Raw genomic sequence first — 20638 nt, 5'->3', positions numbered from 1 at the left:
TTTTAAATAAACACCCAATCCTGTTGCATACACATTTTAGAAAACATTTATGCAGTGCTGTGATATTAAATTGAGCTCCCTGTCAATACTTTTGAAGAGATGACAGATGCCCGTTTAGATTCCTCTCAGCCTTGAAAGTTCTGGGACCCTCTCTGTGTTTGACTGGACACAGTTTTATTGCCTTAGAGTCTCATTGAGAAGGGAGGCGTTGCCTCAGATTCTCTCCCGATGTAACTATTTGGCTGTGAGTCTTGATTATAACACACCTGCACAGTATTTTCTCAACAAATACATATATTATCATTGAATGGGAGCAGTACATTGGCAAATGCATACTAGCTTTGCAAATTTTAAATAGCTTATCATTATTTTCAAGGTTTCACCTCCATATGCATAGATTCAATAAATTGAGGAATAGTTGATATGTATCTAATATTAGAATACGTACAGTATTTTGGGGAGCAAAATTTAATGAAATACTCGAAGAAATTGCCTTTTTATTTTTGGAGACAAACACGCAGACATGATACAATAGGATAGTAATTACTAAACAAAACATGAACAAGAGCAGGGTAGTATGCTGAAAACTTTTTTTCCCAGTTGCTAAAGTATCTTAGAGACCAGGATATGGCAGATTATTTGATAAGAATGTTTCAGGGAAAGAAGGCAGAGCGCGGCAAAGTAGGGAGGAGGAAATCATAAGACACTTCTCTAGTTTTATTTGAAATGTATTACACTTTCATTCAGATATTATCTAACCTGTATGAGGTTCCAAACCATTTAAATCTGTGTCCCAAAATATTAAAAAAATAAATACTACCATTTTGTGAATATGCAGTTTTCTAAAAATCACTCATTGAGTAACTGCTGTAAGAAAGAGAAGGCAGGTCCAGTAAACATAAAGGTAAATAAAACACAATCTGTCTTTGAGAAGCTCATTGTCCAATTGGTAGAAAAGCCATATAAATGATAGGTTTAGTACTAATGTTAAACTTACAAATTTAAAATTTAAAAGTATATGCATATTCATATACATGCATAACTATATGTTTAATATTGTGCATCTGTACTTATTACAAAATTATGGTGACATTGTCTTGGATATTCAAGTTATATTCAAAATTGCTCAAAGTCTTGATTATAACATATTACCACCAATATTTTCTCACAATTTTTAAAATGCTGGTGAAGAGAAGCAGCAATCTTACAAATGCACATCAGCTTCTCCATACAATTGTTTATGATTAGGGCATTCTTATCTTGTTGACCAGATTCCAAAAGCAGGTACTATTACACGAACAAATAAAATTAGCATTCTATTATTTTGTTTTTCTTTTCACATTAAAATACCTGATCAAATTTCACCAATAATAGAGAGATGACCTATTTCAACTATAGTGGATTTCTCTGTTGAGAAATAATCTTTATTTACAAAAACAATTTCAGGCCACCATTTTTTAAAAAGCCTGTATTCACTTAACACCCTAATGACCATTTATAGAACTGAAACTTTACCAGAGTCTAGAGGCAGCAGATTTGTATGTGTTGAATAACCAGTTGGATGTCAGTGAAAATCATTTTGCTCCTTATGTAGACCAGATATAGCATGCTGAAGTGCTCTGTTAATACTTGTATTCTCAGAATTAAAGGTACATTAATCTAATTTATTTCAGGAAGCACAAACAGTATTTTAGAAGGTATACAACCTATACTTTAGCATCTTTAAAAATGATTTTAAATCTATATGTCTATTTTCATCAGAAGCACTCATATATTGAAAGACAGTTTGATCAACAAAAAGATTATAAAAAGAAGCAGCTAATTAAGCTTTGTGAGCTTTATTTTTCCAAAATCTTACTCATTTTCCCTAACAAAAATAAATTACACACGCTTTCCTTTTAATATGAAAAAATTTCATCTATCCCAATCTAAAAACAGCCATATAATAACACTTAATATGAAATATCTATTTCTTTTTATTTTAGTATTTTAATAAAAAATAAGACAATTCAAGGAAAACACCAGGATGACTCAAATATGTCCTGTATAATTCCAAGTGAAAAACACAAAAGACAAGCTTGTAATAATAACTTATGACATTGAGATTTTATTAACCAAAACACCACTTACAATTCTAGTCAATTTAATTTAATTTTAAAGAAATATATTTGGCATTGTTTAGTAGTATTTTATAGGCTTACTTAGCAGATGTCATTTTTGTTGCATAGGTAATATTTGTTCCAAACTTTGAGATTCTACAAACATTTACTTTCAAAGAAAGGCACGGACACTTCTCTTATTTTGCCCACATTACAACACTTTGAACCTACAATGAAGAAGGCCCAATTCCATTAAGTGAACACTTGGACAATTTTGGTAAATTTCTAAAGAATTCATCTATATGGTATCCCTGTATTACTGATAAGTTTTTAAAAACACCTACTCTAAGATATGCCTTTAGGATTTCTAATCTGGGTGGAAAACAATGTTTTTCTTACATATGTGATTATATGTGTTTTACGGCATTACCCCTAAGTATTGCCATCACGATTATAGAAAATTACGTGCAATTCAAAGCTGTGCTAAATATTAAGACAAACCTAGCTAGCTTAGATTCAAGACTTAATATTCCTAAGTCATTACTACTAATAAATTGGCTATGGTAACTAATTTTTATGAGGATATTTTATGAATGACTTGTTAGTATATTTGTCTTAGATGACTGAAGCAGCCCACTAAAGTGTTTTACTCTTTTCCTCTTGCATTTCTGCAAGGCGGCCCCTCTGTGTAGTTAAAGAAATCTTTCTCAAGTGTACTTCAAATCATGCCACACTGGGAATAAAATCAGAGACACAGCCCCAGTGCTTTAAAAGATGTAGTTCACATTTCTAATGATAGTTTACCAAGTTCTCAGCTGGCCTCATTTTCTCTGTCCATGTTTGATCTCTTGCTCCTAGAATATGAATCCATAGGAAAAAACATGAACTTTCACTGCTCTTTCCTGTCTCTGGGCCAGTGTACGTCCTTCTCTAGGCCTTTAATAATTCTCTTCCTCTTCTTTGTTTTTTATCCTTCACAATTCAGCACACATACCACTTTTTACAAAAGTCTTCCCTAATCTTTCCAAGTCCTAAGCAGGCTTCCCACATAGACGTTCTCACACCTCCTTGTATTTTATACAGTTGACTCACGGGTTAGGAGTGCTGACTCTTATGCAGTCAAAAATCAGCAAATAACTTTTGACTCATTAAAATCTTAACTACTGGCTGGGTGCGGTGGCTCACGCCTGTAATCCCAGCACTTTAGGAGGCCAAGGCGGGCGGATCATGAGGTCAGGAGTTTGAGACCAACCTGTCCAACGTGGTGAAACCCCGTCTCTATTAAAGATACAAAAAGTTAGCTGGGCGTGGTGGTGCACACCTGTAATCCCAGCTACTCAGGAGGCTGAGGCAGGAGAATCGTTTGAACCCAGGAGGTGGAGGTTGCAGTGAGCCAAGATCGCGCCATTGCACTCCAGCCTGGGCGACAGGGCGAGACTTTGTCTCAAAAAGAAAGAAAGAAAAAAAACAAAACAAAACAAAACAATAAAACAAAAAATCTTAGCTAGTAGTAGCCTACTGTTGACTGGAAGCCTTACAGATAACAGTTGATCAACACATATTTTGTATGCGATATGTTTGTTATGCTCTATTCTTATTATAAGGTAAGCTAGAGAAAAATGTTATTAAAAATCATAAAGAAGAGAAAACATATTTACTATTCATTAAATGGAAGTGGATCATCAGAAGGGTTTTCATTTTCATCATCTCCACATTGATTAGGCTGAGGAGGAGGAGGAGGAATAAGAGGAGTTGCTCCTTCTGTCTCAGGAGTGGCAGAGGCAGAGGACATTTTGACTGTAAGTGAACCCACACAGTTCCAAGCCTAGTGGTTCAAGGGTCAACTGTACTTCTTGTTTCATTTCTTAGAAAATAAGTTCCATGAGGGCCATGGACTTGGATTTTTAAAATACCCATATCTGTATTATTAACTAACATAGAAATATAAAATATAAGTATATGGCATATAAATTACACAGATTTTTTTAAAGCACCCCTTGTTCAGTAGGGACTCCCATGTATATTTCAAAGAAAACAGCAGAAGAGGGGAACAATCTTAAATCAGTGAATTTTATAATGGGATATCATTTTAGACATTAAAAATCGATTAGACTATATTTTGTATTGTAGCAGATAAAACTACAAAAATAGGAGATAAAACTATAAAAATTATTTAGAATTGGCTTGGGGGGGATATAGCTTCTTTTCTCTAACTGGTTGGTGGTGAAATTATACTGCTAATTGATTGTTTTAAGCCCATTTCATTGCTATTTTGACATGCTGAAAAATGTGCTGTGCCTTACAGTAAAGCATACCACACAAAATTAAATGAGGAAATAAGAGAGTAGAAAAATGAGGGCAAGGAAATATATAAGGAGAGTCATAGTGTCCGAATACAAACTGAAAGCTGCAAAGACAACCATCATTATTGAGGTGAGTGGAACTTCTGGTTATCAGATTCCCAGAAGACAAAGCAGAAAGGGAATTGTTATTCATAATAAAAATACTCAGTCCTATAAAATTCCAAGTGAAAAATGCAAATTAAAGAACTTATAATAACTTATGACATTAAGATTTTATTAAGCATAACACCACTTAAAATTCTAGTCATATTCAATTTTCTTCTAGGAAATGTGTTTGGCATAGTTTTACTAGTATTTTGTAGGCTTATTTAGCATATGTCACTTTTGTTGCATAGGTAGCATTTGACATGCTTAATTACACATATGAATTACTCAACATCACAGGTTTTTTTGTCTAAATAGTTTCTCATATACGTTGCATGCTACTATATAGAGGAAAATATGCTCCTTGGCATGCTTGAAATAAAGACATTATGAAGTTTCAGAATTCTTTGCTTTAAAAAGTCTCTCCAAATAGGATGATGGCATAATACCAAAAGAGTTGGCTAAGTACACACCTGCAAAAAGCCTAAATAAGCAGCTCTGTTCTCTACTGCTTTGACTTAAAACAAAAATGAAATTAAAATTTGACAGCAGATGGAAGGACTATGCATTATTTTAGAATCTTCCATGAATATTGATTCTAGCAATAGATATTTGTTAAGAACTAGATTGATTATAGTTCAAAATACAATCTGGATTTATCAAAATATTTACATTAAGGGTATTAGCAAATCCTAAGAATAAAAGTTGTCTGGAATGGAGAACAGGGTGAGGTAATAGCATAACTTTGCCACTAATAAAGGCTAAGCAATTCTTCCTATTCCCAAACTAGCAAACAATGAACAGAAAAATGTTCATTCAATTGCTATAATTTTTAATCTAGATTTTATTTTCATAAACCCATGCACGTTATTCTCTAAACTGTTTAATGTCTTCTTCCACATCCATATCCTTGTTCTTGATTCTGTGTAGTTTTGTAAGTTTTTAACAACTAAAAATTTTCTTTTTAAAGAATCATCCTTTTTTAAAATTTTTTATTATACTTTAAGTTCTAGGGTACATGTGCACAATGTGCAGGTTTGTTACATATGTATACATGTGCCTTGTTGGTGTACTGCACCCATTAACTCGTCATTTACATTAGGTATATCTCCTAATGCTATCCCTCCCCCCTACTCCCTCCCCATGATAGGCCCCGGTGTGTGATGTTCCCCTTCCTGTGTCCAAGTGATCGCATTGTTCAATTCCCACCTATGAGTGAGAACATGCGGTGTTTGGTTTTCTGTTCTTGTGATAGTTTGCTGAGAATGATGGTTTCCAGCTGCATCCATGTCCCTACAAAGGACGCAAACTCATCCTTTTTGATGGCTGCACAGTATTCCATGGTGTATATGTGCCACATTCTCTTAATCCAATCTGTCACTGATGGACATTTGGGTTGATTCCAAGTCTTTGCTATTGTGAATAGTGCTGCAATAAACATACATGTGCACGTGTCTTTATAGCAGCATAATTTATACTCCTTTGGGTATATACCCAGTAATGGGATGGCTGGCTCATATGGTACACCTAGTTCTAGATCCTTGAGGAATCGCCATACTGTTTTCCATAATGGTTGAACTAGTTTACAATCCCACCAACAGTGTAAAAGTGTTCCTATTTCTCCACATCCTTTCCAGTACCTGTTGTTTCCTGACTTTTTAATGATTGCCATTCTAACTGGTGTGAGATGGTATCTCATTGTGGTTTTGATTTGCATTTCTCTGATAGCGAGTGATGATTAGCATTTTTTCATGTGTCTGTTGGCTGCATAAATGTCTTCATTTGAGAAGTGTCTGTTCATATCCTTTGCCCACTTTTTGATGAGGTTGTTTGTATTTTTTCTTGTAAATTTGTTTGAGTTCTCTGTAGGTTCTGGATATTAGCCCTTTGTCAGATGAGTAGATGGCAAAAATGTTCTCCCATTCTGTAGGTTGCCTGTTCACTCTGATGGTAGTTTCTTTTGCTGTGCAGAAGCTCTTTAGTTTAATGAGATCCCATTTGTCAATTTTGGCTTTTGTTGCCATTGCTTTTGGTGTTTTAGACATGAAGTCATTGCCCATGCCTATGTCCTGAATGGTATTACCTAGGTTTTCTTCTAGGGTTTTTATGGTATTAGGTCTAACATTTAAGTCTCTAATCCATCTTGAACTAATTTTTGTATAAGGAGTAAGGAAAGGATCCAGTTTCAGCTTTCTACTTAGGGCTAGCCAATTTTCCCAGCACCATCTATTAAATAGGGAATCCTTTCCCCATTTCTTGTTTTTGTCAGGTTTGTCAAAGATCAGACGGCTGTAGATGTGTGGTATTATTTCTGACGTTTTGTTCTGTTCTGTTCCATTGGTCTATATCTCTGTTTTGGTACCAGTACCACGCTGTTTTGGTTACTATAGCCTTGTAGTATAGTTTGAAGGCAGGTAGCATGATGCCTCCAGCTTTGTTCTTTTGGCTTAGGATTGTCTTGGCAATATGGGCTTTTTTTTGGTTCCATATGAACTTTAAATCAGTATTTTTCCAATTCTGTGAAGAAAGTCATTGGTAGCTTAACGGGGATGGCATTGAATCTATAAATTACCTTGGGCAGTTTGGCCATTTTCACGATATTAAAGAATCATCTTTTAAAGCTTAAATCATTTCCCTTCTTTTAGAGTTTTTATTCATATCTGCTATAACTTCTGTTCTTTTTTTCTTGCATCATTTTTCTACATTTGTTTTGATCTTTACTAAATATTATAACTTCAGCTTATGCATTTTATTACCATTTGTTTTCAGCAAGATTTACTAACTACACAGCTTGGTTTTACTATAGTTATAGACTGTTTTCCATATTTTAAAAATACACTATTATTTACATCTCAAATTTTAAAATCAGAAATTAGGTAGTATTGCTGCTGCCCTCTAAATTTAGCTAACGTTATCACTCTTTGACTTCTCTCTGTAGGTGATCATACTTTTTAAATAAAAATAGTGACTTTAAATTGATATTTTTAGATGCTTATTTAATAGTTCTTTAACTTTCATCTAAAAAGAATCTTTTCAATTTTTGTGTACTTCTTAAGGCAATTCTTTTGTTTTATTTATTCTATATTTATGCTAAAAACTTTCTATCTCTTATTTTTATTGTATTTTTGGTGAATATTCAAGGCCACACTGAATACTACATCAAACAGATACATATGAAACGTTTAAAAAGTTTAAATAAGTTGTGCTCACTTTGGTAGCATATATACTAAAAAGTTTATATAAGTTGTATAATTTCTGCCACTTCTTTGAGAATTTTTAATTTTTAATACATAAGAAAGTAACCTTTCACTGAATATGAAAATGTCACACCATATTGTTATTCAACTCTGTAGAAATATTATTTACTATGTAAATTCAAGTTGAATGTATTCTTCTCGGTAAAATTTTGTTTTATTCTATATTTATGAGGTTTTGTATTTCTTTAATTTTGGAAGTGCAAGTATTTGCTGTGATAGGTGTAGTTTCTTTCCTCAGAAATCATTCTTTCTCAATTTCTGATAATTTAATTTTCAATGTTTCTTTCACTTCTTTTTAAGAAACATGGATTATTTCTAGGTGGAAAATTCATTTTCTCTGACACATACCCAACACATCGTTCTCATAGTTGTAAATTCTATTTTTCATATTTGCATTCTAAGGAAGTTGAGCCTTCACATGTGTTTTATAAGAGTTACAGATTCTTTTGACGGTGGACACAACACAATGACACTTAGACAGATGAAAGGCAATTTTTCTTTGTTATTTTTGCCTCCAAATGAGAAAAGGCTGTCAGACCGGGTCACACAGGGAATTATACCAGGGACAGGGCAATATCAAGCTGGAATCCCCAGGAGTAGCTTGTATATGGCAAGTGAAATAAGGTTAGCTACATTTCAATGAATCCCTTTGTATGTCTCACTTAAAAAATTGTCCAGGTTCTGGGGCATAGAGCCTGTCCTATTCTCTGGTACTTGGAAAATCAGAAAATAAGTAGAATTGTTGAAGCCCTCTTAATTTAAATAAAGTTATCACACTTTAATTTCCCTCTATTGGGGATCATGCTTTAAAAATAAAACTAGTGACTTCAGATTGATGCTATTGGCTAACAGTAGGGCTGTGAGGGTGGGTGCATTGTGGCATTGTGGCGGGTGTATGAGAGCCCAGTAAGGGAAGTGGTTGGGGTGTGAATTTCATTAGCTGGGCAAGAAGGTGAGCTGATTAACCTCTAACCAAATAATTTCTAACCTCTAACCTCATAACTGAATCAAGACAGCATTTAAAAAAATAATATCACAGTATTACTAGGTAATAGAACAAAACCTAAATTCTGTTCTCTTCTGTTTTTAATGTGGATATAAAACTTACTAAAAATTTGGAATCTTACTAACCTCTTTTTCTATCTTGTTACACAGCTTCTGTTAGGACCTGGGGTGTGTATTTGTCTATTAATTTCTCTACCAAATTTAGCTATATTTAGGGGTAGAAAACAAAGAAAATTTTTATCACAATACTATGTGGGAGGACATGCAAAACTAGTAACATTTGAGGATGAGTTCTCTAGATAAAACCTCTAGTTAGTGAATATGGAAATTATAATTGTCCAACATTGTTATTGATTACATTTTCTTTTTAGGGAATTTTGTGACTGAGAATCTTTTGCCTGAAATTAAGTTTTCGTGTTATAAGTATCGTTATCTATATGTACTATTTTATGTATCCCCCTGTCACAGATCAGTACTGAACACGCTATAATCAATACTCTAAATAATGAAGTGTTAGTTCATAGAATTACATAAATTTCACATTTTAATGCTTTCAAAGCCAATTCAGAGTAAATGGTCTAATCAGAGCATTTAAGTGAACAAAATTTACTCTTTCATTGCCTATGTAGTCATGATTCAAATCACCTTCTACATATGAGCATATATTTGATAAAATATTTTATAAACTGAGGGGGGCGGAGCAAGATGGCCGAATAGGAGAAGCTCCAGTCTCCAACTCCCAGCGCAAGCGACACAGAAGACCGGTGATTTCTGCATTTTCAACTGAGGTACTGGGTTCATCTCACTGGGGAGTGCCGGACGATCGGTGCTGGTCAGCTGCTGCAGCCCGACCAGCGAGAGCTGAAGCAGGGCGAGGCATTGCCTCACCTGGGAAGCGCAAGGGAGAAGGGAGTCCCTTTTCCTAGCCAGGGGAACTGAGACACACAACACCTGGAAAATCAGGTAACTCCCACCCCAATACTGCGCTTTAAGCAAACAGGCACACCAGGAGATCATATCCCACACCTGGCCGGGAGGGTCCCACACCCACGGAGACTCCCTCATTGCTAGCGCAGCAGTCTGTGATCTACCGGCAAGGCAGCAGCGAGGCTGGGGGAGGGGCTCCCGCCATTGCTGAGGCTTAAGTAGGTAAACAAAGCTGCTGGGAAGCTCGAACTGGGTGGAGCTCACAGCAGCTCAAGGAAACCTGCCTGTCTCTGTAGACTCCACCTCTGGGGACCGGGCACAGTAAACTAAACAAACGCAGCAGACACCTCTGCAGACGCAAACGACTCTGTCTGACAGCTTTGAAGAGAGCAGTGGATCTCCCAACACGGAGGTTGAGATCTGAGAAGGGACAGACTCCCTGCTCAAGTGGGTCCCTGACCCCTGAGTAGCCTAACTGGGAGACATCCCCCACTAGGGGCAGTCTGACACCCCACACCTCACAGGGAGGAGTACACCCCTGAGAGGAAGCTTCCAAAGCAAGAACCAGACAGGTACACTCGCTGTTCAGAAATATTCTATCTTCTGCAGCCTCTGCTGCTGATACCCAGGCAAACAGGGTCTGGAGTGGACCTCAAGCAATCTCCAACAGACCTACAGCTGAGGGTCCTGACTGTTAGAAGGAAAACTATCAAACAGGAAGGACACCTACACCAAAACCCCATCAGTACATCACCATCATCAAAGACCAGAGGCAGATAAAACCACAAAGATGGGGAAAAAGCAGGGCAGAAAAGCTGGAAATTCAAAAAATAAGAGCGTATCTCCCCCGGCAAAGGAGCGCAGCTCATCGCCAGCAACGGATCAAAGCTGGACGGAGAATGACTTTGACGAGATGAGAGAAGAAGGCTTCAGTCCATCAAATTTCTCAGAGCTAAAGGAGGAATTACGTACCCAGCGCAAATAAACTAAAAATCTTGAAAAAAAAGTGGAAGAATTGATGGCTAGAGTAATTAATGCAGAGAAGGTCCTAAACAAAATGAAAGAGATGAAAACCATGACACGAGAAATACGTGACAAATGCACAAGCTTCAGTAACCGACTCGATCAACTGGAAGAAAGAGTATCAGCGATTGAGGATCAAATGAATGAAATGAAGCGAGAAGAGAAACCAAAAGAAAAAAGAAGAAAAAGAAATGAACAAAGCCTGCAAGAAGTATGGGATTATGTAAAAAGACCAAATCTACGTCTGATTGGGGTGCCTGAAAGTGAGGGGGAAAATGGAACCAAGTTGGAAAACACTCTTCAGGATATCATCCAGGAGAACTTCCCCAACCTAGTAGGGCAGGCCAACATTCAAATCCAGGAAATACAGAGAACGCCACAAAGATATTCCTCGAGAAGAGCAACTCCAAGACACATAATTGCCAGATTCACCAAAGTTGAAATGAAGGAAAAAATCTTAAGGGCAGCCAGAGAGAAAGGTCGGGTTACCCACAAAGGGAAGCCCATCAGACTAACAGCAGATCTCTCGGCAGAAACTCTCCAAGCCAGAAGAGAGTGGGGGCCAATATTCAACATTCTTAAAGAAAAGAATTTTCAACCCAGAATTTCATATCCAGCCAAACTAAGTTTCATAAGTGAAGGAGAAATACAATCCTTTACAGATAAGCAAATGCTTAGAGATTTTGTCACCACTAGGCCTGCCTTACAAGAGACCCTGAAGGAAGCACTAAACATGGAAAGGAACAACCGGTACCAGCCATTGCAAAAACATGCCAAAATGTAAAGACCATCGAGGCTAGGAAGAAACTGCATCAACTAACGAGCAAAATAACCAGTTAATATCATAATGGCAGGATCAAGTTCACACATAACAATCTTAACCTTAAATGTAAATGGACTAAATGCTCCAATTAAAAGACACAGACTGGCAAACTGGATCAAGAGTCAAGACCCATCAGTCTGCTGTATTCAGGAGACCCATCTCACACGCAGAGACATACATAGGCTCAAAATAAAGGGATGGAGGAAGATTTACCAAGCAAATGGAGAACAAAAAAAAAGCAGGGGTTGCAATACTAGTCTCTGATAAAACAGACTTTAAACCATCAAAGATCAAAAGAGACAAAGAAGGCCATTACATAATGGTAAAGGGATCAATTCAACAGGAAGAGCTAACTATCCTAAATATATATGCACCCAATACAGGAGCACCCAGATTCATCAAGCAAGTCCTTAGAGACTTACAAAGAGACTTAGACTCCCATACAATAATAATGGGAGACTTCAACACTCCACTGTCAACATTAGACAGATCAACAAGACAGAAAGTTAACAAGGATATCCAGGAATTGAACTCATCTCTGCAGCAAGCAGACCTAATAGACATCTATAGAACTCTCCACCCCAAATCAACAGAATATACATTCTTCTCAGCACCACATCATACTTACTCCAAAATTGACCACGTAATTGGAAGTAAAGCACTCCTCAGCAAATGTACAAGAACAGAAATTATAACAAACTGTCTCTCAGACCACAGTGCAATCAAACTAGAACTCAGGACTAAGAAACTCAATCAAAACCGCTCAACTACATGGAAACTGAACAACCTGCTCCTGAAAGACTACTGGGTACATAACGAAATGAAGGCAGAAATAAAGATGTTCTTTGAAACCAATGAGAACAAAGATACAACATACCAGAATCTCTGGGACACATTTAAAGCAGTGTGTAGAGGGAAATTTATAGCACTAAATGCCCACAAGAGAAAGCAGGAAAGATCTAAAATTGACACTCTAACATCGCAATTAAAAGAACTAGAGAAGCAAGAGCAAACACATTCGAAAGCTAGCAGAAGGCAAGAAATAACTAAGATCAGAGCAGAACTGAAGGAGATAGAGACACAAAAAACCCTCCAAAAAATCAATGAATCCAGGAGTTGGTTTTTTGAAAAGATCAACAAAATTGACAGACCACTAGCCAGACTAATAAAGAAGAAAAGAGAGAAGAATCAAATCGACGCAATTAAAAATGATAAAGGGGATATCACCACCGACCCCACAGAAATACACACTACCATCAGAGAATACTATAAACACCTCTACGCAAATAAACTGGAAAATCTAGAAGAAATGGATAATTTCCTGGACACTTACACTCTTCCAAGACTAAACCAGGAAGAAGTTGAATCCCTGAATAGACCAATAGCAGGCTCTGAAATTGAGGCAACAATTAATAGCCTACCAACCAAAAAATGTCCAGGACCAGATGGATTCACAGCTGAATTGTACCAGAGGTACAAGGAGGAGTTGGTACCATTCCTTCTGAAACTATTCCAATCAATAGAAAAAGAGGAAATCCTCCCTAACTCATTTTATGAGGCCAACATCATCCTGATACCAAAGCCTGGCAGAGACACAACAAAAAAAGAGAATTTTAGACCAATATCCCTGATGAACATCGATGCAAAAATCCTCAATAAAATACTGGCAAACCGGATTCAGCAACACATCAAAAAGCTTATCCACCATGATCAAGTGGGCTTCATCCCTGGGATGCAAGGCTGGTTCAACATTCGCAAATCAATAAACATAATCCAGCATATAAACAGAACCAAAGACAAGAACCACATGATTATCTCAATAGATGCAGAAAAGGCTTTTGACAAAATTCAACAGCCCTTCATGCTAAAAACGCTCAATAAATTCGGTATTGATGGAACGTACCTCAAAATAATAAGAGCTATTTATGACAAACCCACAGCCAATATCATACTGAATGGGCAAAAACTGGAAAAATTCCCTTTGAAAACTGGCACAAGACAGGGATGCCCTCTCTCACCACTCCTATTCAACATAGTGTTGGAAGTTCTGGCTAGGGCAATTAGGCAAGAGAAAGAAATCAAGGGTATTCAGTTAGGAAAAGAAGAAGTCAAATTGTCCCTGTTTGCAGATGACATGATTGTATATTTAGAAAACCCCATCATCTCAGCCCAAAATCTCCTTAAGCTGATAAGCAACTTCAGCAAAGTCTCAGGATACAAAATTAATGTGCAAAAATCACAAGCATTCTTATACACCAGTAACAGACAAACAGAGAGCCAAATCAGGAATGAACTTCCATTCACAATTGCTTCAAAGAGAATCAAATACCTAGGAATCCAACTGACAAGGGATGTAAAGGACCTCTTCAAGGAGAACTACAAACCACTGCTCAGTGAAATAAAAGAGGACACAAACAAATGGAAGAACATACCATGCTCATGGATAGGAAGAATCAATATCGTGAAAATGGCCATACTGCCCAAGGTAATTTATAGATTCAATGCCATCCCCATCAAGCTACCAATGAGTTTCTTCACAGAATTGGAAAAAACTGCTTTAAAGTTCATATGGAACCAAAAAAGAGCCCGCATCTCCAAGATAATCCTAAGTCAAAAGAACAAAGCTGGAGGCATCACGCTACCTGACTTCAAACTATACTACAAGGCTACAGTAACCAAAACAGCATGGTACGGGTACCAAAACAGAGATATAGACCAATGGAACAGAACAGAGTCCTCAGAAATAATACCACACATCTACAGCCATCTGATCTTTGACAAACCTGAGAGAAACCAGAAATGGGGAAAGGATTCCCTATTTAATAAATGGTGCTGGGAAAATTGGCTAGCCATATGTAGAAAGCTGAAACTGGATCCTTTCCTTACTCCTTATACGAAAATTAATTCAAGATGGATTAGAGACTTAAATGTTAGACCTAATACCATAAAAATCCTAGAGGAAAACCTAGGTAGTACCATTCAGGACATAGGCATGGGCAAAGACTTCATGTCTAAAACACCAAAAGCAACGGCAGCAAAAGCCAAAATTGACAAATGGGATCTCATTAAACTAAAGAGCTTCTGCACAGCAAAAGAAACTACCATCAGAGTGAACAGGCAACCTACAGAATGGGAGAAAATTTTTGCAATCTACTCCTCTGACAAAGGGCTAATATCCAGAACCTACAAAGAACTCAAACAAATTTACAAGAAAAAAACAAACAACCCCATCAAAAAGTGGGCAAAGGATATGAACAGACATTTCTCAAAAGAAGACATTCATACAGCCAACAGACACATGAAAAAATGCTCATCATCACTGGCCATCAGAGAAATGCAAATCAAAACCACAATGAGATACCATCTCACACCAGTTAGAATGGCAATCATTAAAAAGTCAGGAAACAACAGGTGCTGGAGAGGATGTGGAGAAATAGGAACACTTTTACACTGTTGGTGGGATTGTAAACTAGTTCAACCATTATGGAAAACAGTATGGCGATTCCTCAAGGATCTAGAACTAGATGTACCATATGAGCCAGCCATCCCATTACTGGGTATATACCCAAAGGATTATAAATTATGCTGCTATAAAGACACATGCACACGTATGTTTATTGCGGCACTATTCACAATAGCAAAGACTTGGAATCAACCCAAATGTCCATCAGTGACAGATTGGATTAAGAAAATGTGGCACATATACACCATGGAATACTATGCAGCCATAAAAAAGGATGAGTTTGAGTCCTTTGTAGGGACTTGGATGCAGCTGGAATCCATCATTCTTAGCAAACTATCACAAGAACAGAAAACCAAACACCGCATGTTCTCACTCATAGGTGGGAACTGAACAATGAGATCACTCGGACTCAGGAAGGGGAACATCACACACTGGGGCCTATCATGGGGAGGGGGGAGGGGGGAGGGATTGCATTGGGAGTTATACCTGATGTAAATGACGAGTTGATGGGTGCAGCACAGCAACATGGCACAAGTATACATATGTAACAAACCTGCACGTTATGCACATGTACCCTACAACTTAAAGTATAATAATAATAAATAAATTAAAAAATATATATATATTTTATAAACTATAAATGGACCATACAAATGTTAGACATTATTATTCTGGTTATCTTATCTGGCATCTGGACGTGAATTAGATTTAGTAAGATTTGTACTTGGGAAATAACTTTATTATTATTTATATCAAAGGATCACAAATAAATACATGTATATTCATATATACATATGTGTGTGTATATATATATATACACTTTAGTCCTTCGATTGTCAGTGTTCTGCTGATTTTTACAAAAAACTAGTCAGATGACTTAGGAATACTCCAGATTCCACTACTTAGCTAGTTCATTCAGTGAATCATTTATTCTCTGAGCTTTGCTCTGCTCCTCAGAGACTTGTAAAATTTCAAAATTAATTAAAAACTTGTAATCACATAAACCATCTTCTTCTAAAAATCATCTTCATTTTTAAAATGATGTAACCATGACATAGAAGGCTAAATTGGACTAAACAAAATGTGGCAGTATTCGTAGTTAAAGTGCTTGAATAACCCCAGTCCTTTGATCTAAGCATGTTAAACTGTATAATATGTTCTGTTTTATAGTTGCACTGAGGTAGAATATAAAAAAATGTGGAAGCCATAACATGCTGTAGCATTTGAAGGTTTATTTATTTAATACTAATGATAGTTTGGTATTTAAATAATTTTTCCTCATGATATCATTTCTTTAGTAGTTACAGTTATTCTGATCAATCTTAGTAAAGTGAATGCTTGAAGAATATATTAACATTAACAAAATGCAAGCAAGATAAATTTTATATCACCAAATAAAGAGCAAATCCTACAAGACAAAAACAATGTCAGAGCTGTCCTGTTATCATGAATACCCTTTACCTAATGTGTTTATAGCCATGCGTGTTCATAGATAACAGTCCTAAAAACCCACCTACAACTTCCAAGGAAAGACTCCTACAGCCACTCACATACACAAATAGAGAGTGAAAAAATACCCTAAAGCTCCAAGTATAATGGGAAACACTGAATATATTTTAAAATCCCACAGACATACTTAGAATTGAATAAGAGTAAAATAGATTGTAAATTACTAATGGATAGGGTTCATTTCGAAGATGATCCTTCAGATTTTCAATGTATATTTAAAACTTTTATGGAAAGCTACAGGCTGAATATTCAGCTATAAATATCCATCTGACTTGTGTAAGGTGGCAACTGCTGATCCAATTTTTTTTTAAATTGTCTTTTAACAAGCAAACCTCTTTTCTGTTGAAAAAGCATTTTCTTCTAGCATGTGTTCTATATGCTTTGTTTCCTCCTTTATGCATTTCTCAACAAGAGTGACCCAGATGTGGAAGGGGTAGCATCATTTATATACCTCAGCATAAATTAACAGTCAAATTGATATACGATTTTTATTTATTATTTCTCTATTTCAGTATATTTTGTGACAATCTCTTACCAAATAGATTATTAACAATTCAACTTTATAATCTGCTAGTGCTAATTATAAATCATATTTATGTGTGTGCGTGACTTATTGATGTGTTGAAAATACATGTTGTATTCCAAAATTTTAAATTATTTAAACCATTTCCCAGGCATAGCAAACTAAAAAAGTAAAACTTTCTGGTAGATTTTGCAGTTTAAGACCCACACAGAAACTAAAAGGCTTTAAGAGTCTTATAGGAGTTTTGAAAAAATACTTTCAATCAAAACTCTAATTCTACTGCTCACTACTTACCACAATAACATATGTTCAATGACTAATTCTGAATGCAACTTACATTTTCTGAATCCTAACAGGGTCCTTTGTGTTTAGAATCACTAGATAATTCAAAGTGAAAAGGTTTATTCATTCCATAGCTACTTACACATATTTGAAAAAAAAGTAAGAGAAGTTCAAAGTATAGAATTTGTAATATATGGTAAATAGATTTTTGGCCTCAATTATTTTTATTCCTTTCTTTACTCCTTCCATCAATCCATCACAGATCCTTGCCCAATTGAGAGAAAATGTTGTGTTTTCATGGCTCTTATTTGCCAAGTAAAGAGTAATATTTCACAAATACTTTTCTGTTTAAGGAAATAGATCTTGTCATTCATTTCCTGGATATTTATTACATATGTACTATGTGCCAGGCACTGTCCTGGAGCTAGAGTATGTTAAAATATCAACCACAAAAAAGATGCATGATCTTTGTTCTCCTCAAATTCACCATGTAGTAGATGAGACAAACATAAAGACTCAAAAAAATGCATGTAATATTATAACTAAGAAAAAGCCTTGAAGGAGAAGTGAATATTCCTATGACGGCATAAAGGTAGTTGAACAAGTCAAGGAGTCAAGAGAAAAGATTTAGGAGATGACTGAACTGAGTTCTGAATCCAAAGGAGGAGTTAAATAAAGAAAAAAAGTTGTGATTAACTTGAGCAGAAAGATGGGAAATAGCTTACACATTAGTATCCTCTATTCTCCAATCATGAGATTCCTATTTATGTATGTCTAATCAATACGCAAGAGAACTTTTTCCATCAACTTTGTTAAAGGTATTCTCACAGACACTTCAAGTAAAATATGAAAAAGAGAGTTCAGATGCTTCTTAGACATTGACATGCATACATGTTATTACTGATATTCGCGGCTTTCATTTCCAATGTGGCATTTCTAACAAATAATTGGCAAAAATCTGTAAATTTTATTTCATTGTTTCCTTGGTGGTCTCTAAATTGAAAACAAAAGGTGCAATTTAGAAAACTAACTCTATTGGCTATATTTAATTAAATATAATATGCTTAATTAAAATAGATTACTATATACCTGTGAATGGCATTTTTCTCTGATGGTTAATGGTTTTCATATTCACAGGCTTTATTGTCAGGATAAAAAAAAGTAGCAATACATATAAAGTATATCTAGATCAGGAGCCATAAAAAATAATTCCTGATTTATTCCAACATTTTCCTGCCAACATATACTGCATATTCTCCTTATATACTAAAAATTCACTTGATACATGAAAAAAAAATTTAGTACTGAGTTCCTTAGAATTTTCCAATTCATAATTGAAAATGTATGATGGTTAGTAGAGCAAATAATTTAAACTTTCAGAGCCTCTATGCTTTCATCTAAGAAATAGTTATAATAATAGTTAATAAAGTTTATCCAATAATTAAATTAGGTAATTTATTTTAAAATCTTATAGCATATTTGCTTACAGAAATACGCACTCATTGTTTGTAGCCTATATTTGTAACTTAATATATAAATAACACATAATTTATAATTGTTATTGTAACTGATAAGAATTGTTCATTACTTATTTTATAATTAAAGTCTGGGGGTTTTGACGGCCGGTTAGGGCAGTTTAAAACTCCCTGAAGGGAAACAGAGCCTCTTACTCACAGGAAAGAGAGAGGTGGCAGGGTTTCAGAAGAGAGGAAGACCGGACAGTTTCGCAATTCATACACACTCACCTTCCAGGATCCCGGTCGAGGTCCCCAGCTGAAAAGGGAAAGGCTCCCTCGTCCCCTCTCAGGGCACGTGATGGGGGAGTGACTGTTTTCTTCAGTGCCCCGCTGCTGAGACCTCTAGGGAGCACACAGATAGGCAGGCTATGGAGCTCCTACCCCAGGGCAGGGTCTAGGGGTGAATGTTTACAGCTCCTGAAGCCCCACTGGGCATGTGTTACAGGATACTCGCTAGTCTGCCATCTACAGGCAGCTCGTGTTAACTAGCTCAGTTAGGCCCTCGACCTTCTGGCAAGAACAGAGGGCTTTCTGTATTCGGGGCTCTTGCCTTGGTGTACCTGAAGAATCGGATCACACATGGGCTTGGAGAATGAGTGCAAAGTTTTATTCAGTGGAAGTAGCTCTCCGCCTGTGGGGCAGCCAGAAGGGAGATGGTTTTCCCCCGGAGTTGGGATGCTCTGCAGGCCGGACTGTCCTCTGACTGCCCAGGCCAACCTCCGCCTCCTCCCGCTGGTCCACTGCCTTCTGGCTTCCGGCTTCTGCCAACGTGTTCTTCTACTGGCCTGCTCCTATGGACGACCAGTCCTTTGTCTTCTTCCCCTGATGTGTTGCTCATCAGGACATCCAGCCACTTGTGTATCTGCCTGCAAGGGTCCCAGGTTTTTATAGGCCCAGAATGGGAGCGTGGAGAGCCAGGGTGGTCTTGGAAAATGCGACATTTGGGCGGGAAAGCATTTGTGCCTGTCCTCACCTAGGTCCCTGGGGGTTGGAACCCTAGCCAGTGACCAGGCTCTCCTCTCCCCAGCACTTCCCTTCCCCTCTTCATTTAAAGGGACCACGCTCTTCCCTTCCTAGGACTCCCTTATCAATTTTATAATTAAAATGAAGTCCACCAAAACTCCTAATGATGAAGTGTTAGAAAAATTCTTATTAATATAAGGAACATTATAAGTATTACCACTCTCATGACTTCAGTCTAATATTATTTTAGATTATTCAAAATAATGGAATTAGACAAGCTAAATAAATTAGTGGTGAAAATATGAAATCATTGAACGCAAATGAACACTTTTTTGGGTAGATAAGATAATTTTGTATAAGGCTACAATAGAGCTGATTTTTAAACTTAACCAGCACAATATTGCATTAGACTTAGTTTTAGCCAGAGTTTTCTATACACTTGTCTATAATTGGTGGGAATTTTAAGCCACTGTGCAGTTCTTCCTGATTATGCACTCGTTACTTTATATCAGCAGTTTGGAATTGGTCATAGTGGGAGTATTTACATCACAGAAAATTTAAAATGTCACAAATTAAAGTCTACCTCCCACTCCCAACCCCAGAAAGCTGGCTGTCAAACTTTACTAGCACCCCTCTGCATCAGACTTATGTTTAGCCAAGCAAAGTGTTCTATATATCTTACTGTAATAACTTGTTTATGGATGAGATGTGAACTGAGAGCCTAAGATGAACATATCAGAGAACTTATTGCAATATTTCTTTTTATTTTAGATTTTTGCCAAGGTTTTGGGAAAACGTGG

The 20638-nt window shown here is 36.5% G+C and overlaps 1 long non-coding RNA gene across 1 annotated transcript in view; it reads right to left on the bottom strand.

Annotated features, from left to right (window-relative positions):
* Positions 1 to 19584, bottom strand: part of LOC105481662 (uncharacterized) — a 32259-nt gene extending 12675 nt beyond the window's left edge. The window contains exon 1 of the long non-coding RNA XR_987065.3: positions 19104 to 19584. This is a non-coding gene — a long non-coding RNA (uncharacterized lncRNA). The remainder of the gene's footprint in view (positions 1 to 19103) is intronic.
* Positions 19585 to 20638: the final 1054 nt, after the last annotated feature.

The sequence above is a fragment of the Macaca nemestrina genome, chromosome 16 (assembly GCF_043159975.1).
Source record: "Macaca nemestrina isolate mMacNem1 chromosome 16, mMacNem.hap1, whole genome shotgun sequence".
NCBI lineage: Eukaryota > Metazoa > Chordata > Mammalia > Primates > Cercopithecidae > Macaca > Macaca nemestrina.
Note: the sequence above shows the minus strand (reverse complement) of the source record. Positions and strands in the feature narration are given on the sequence as shown.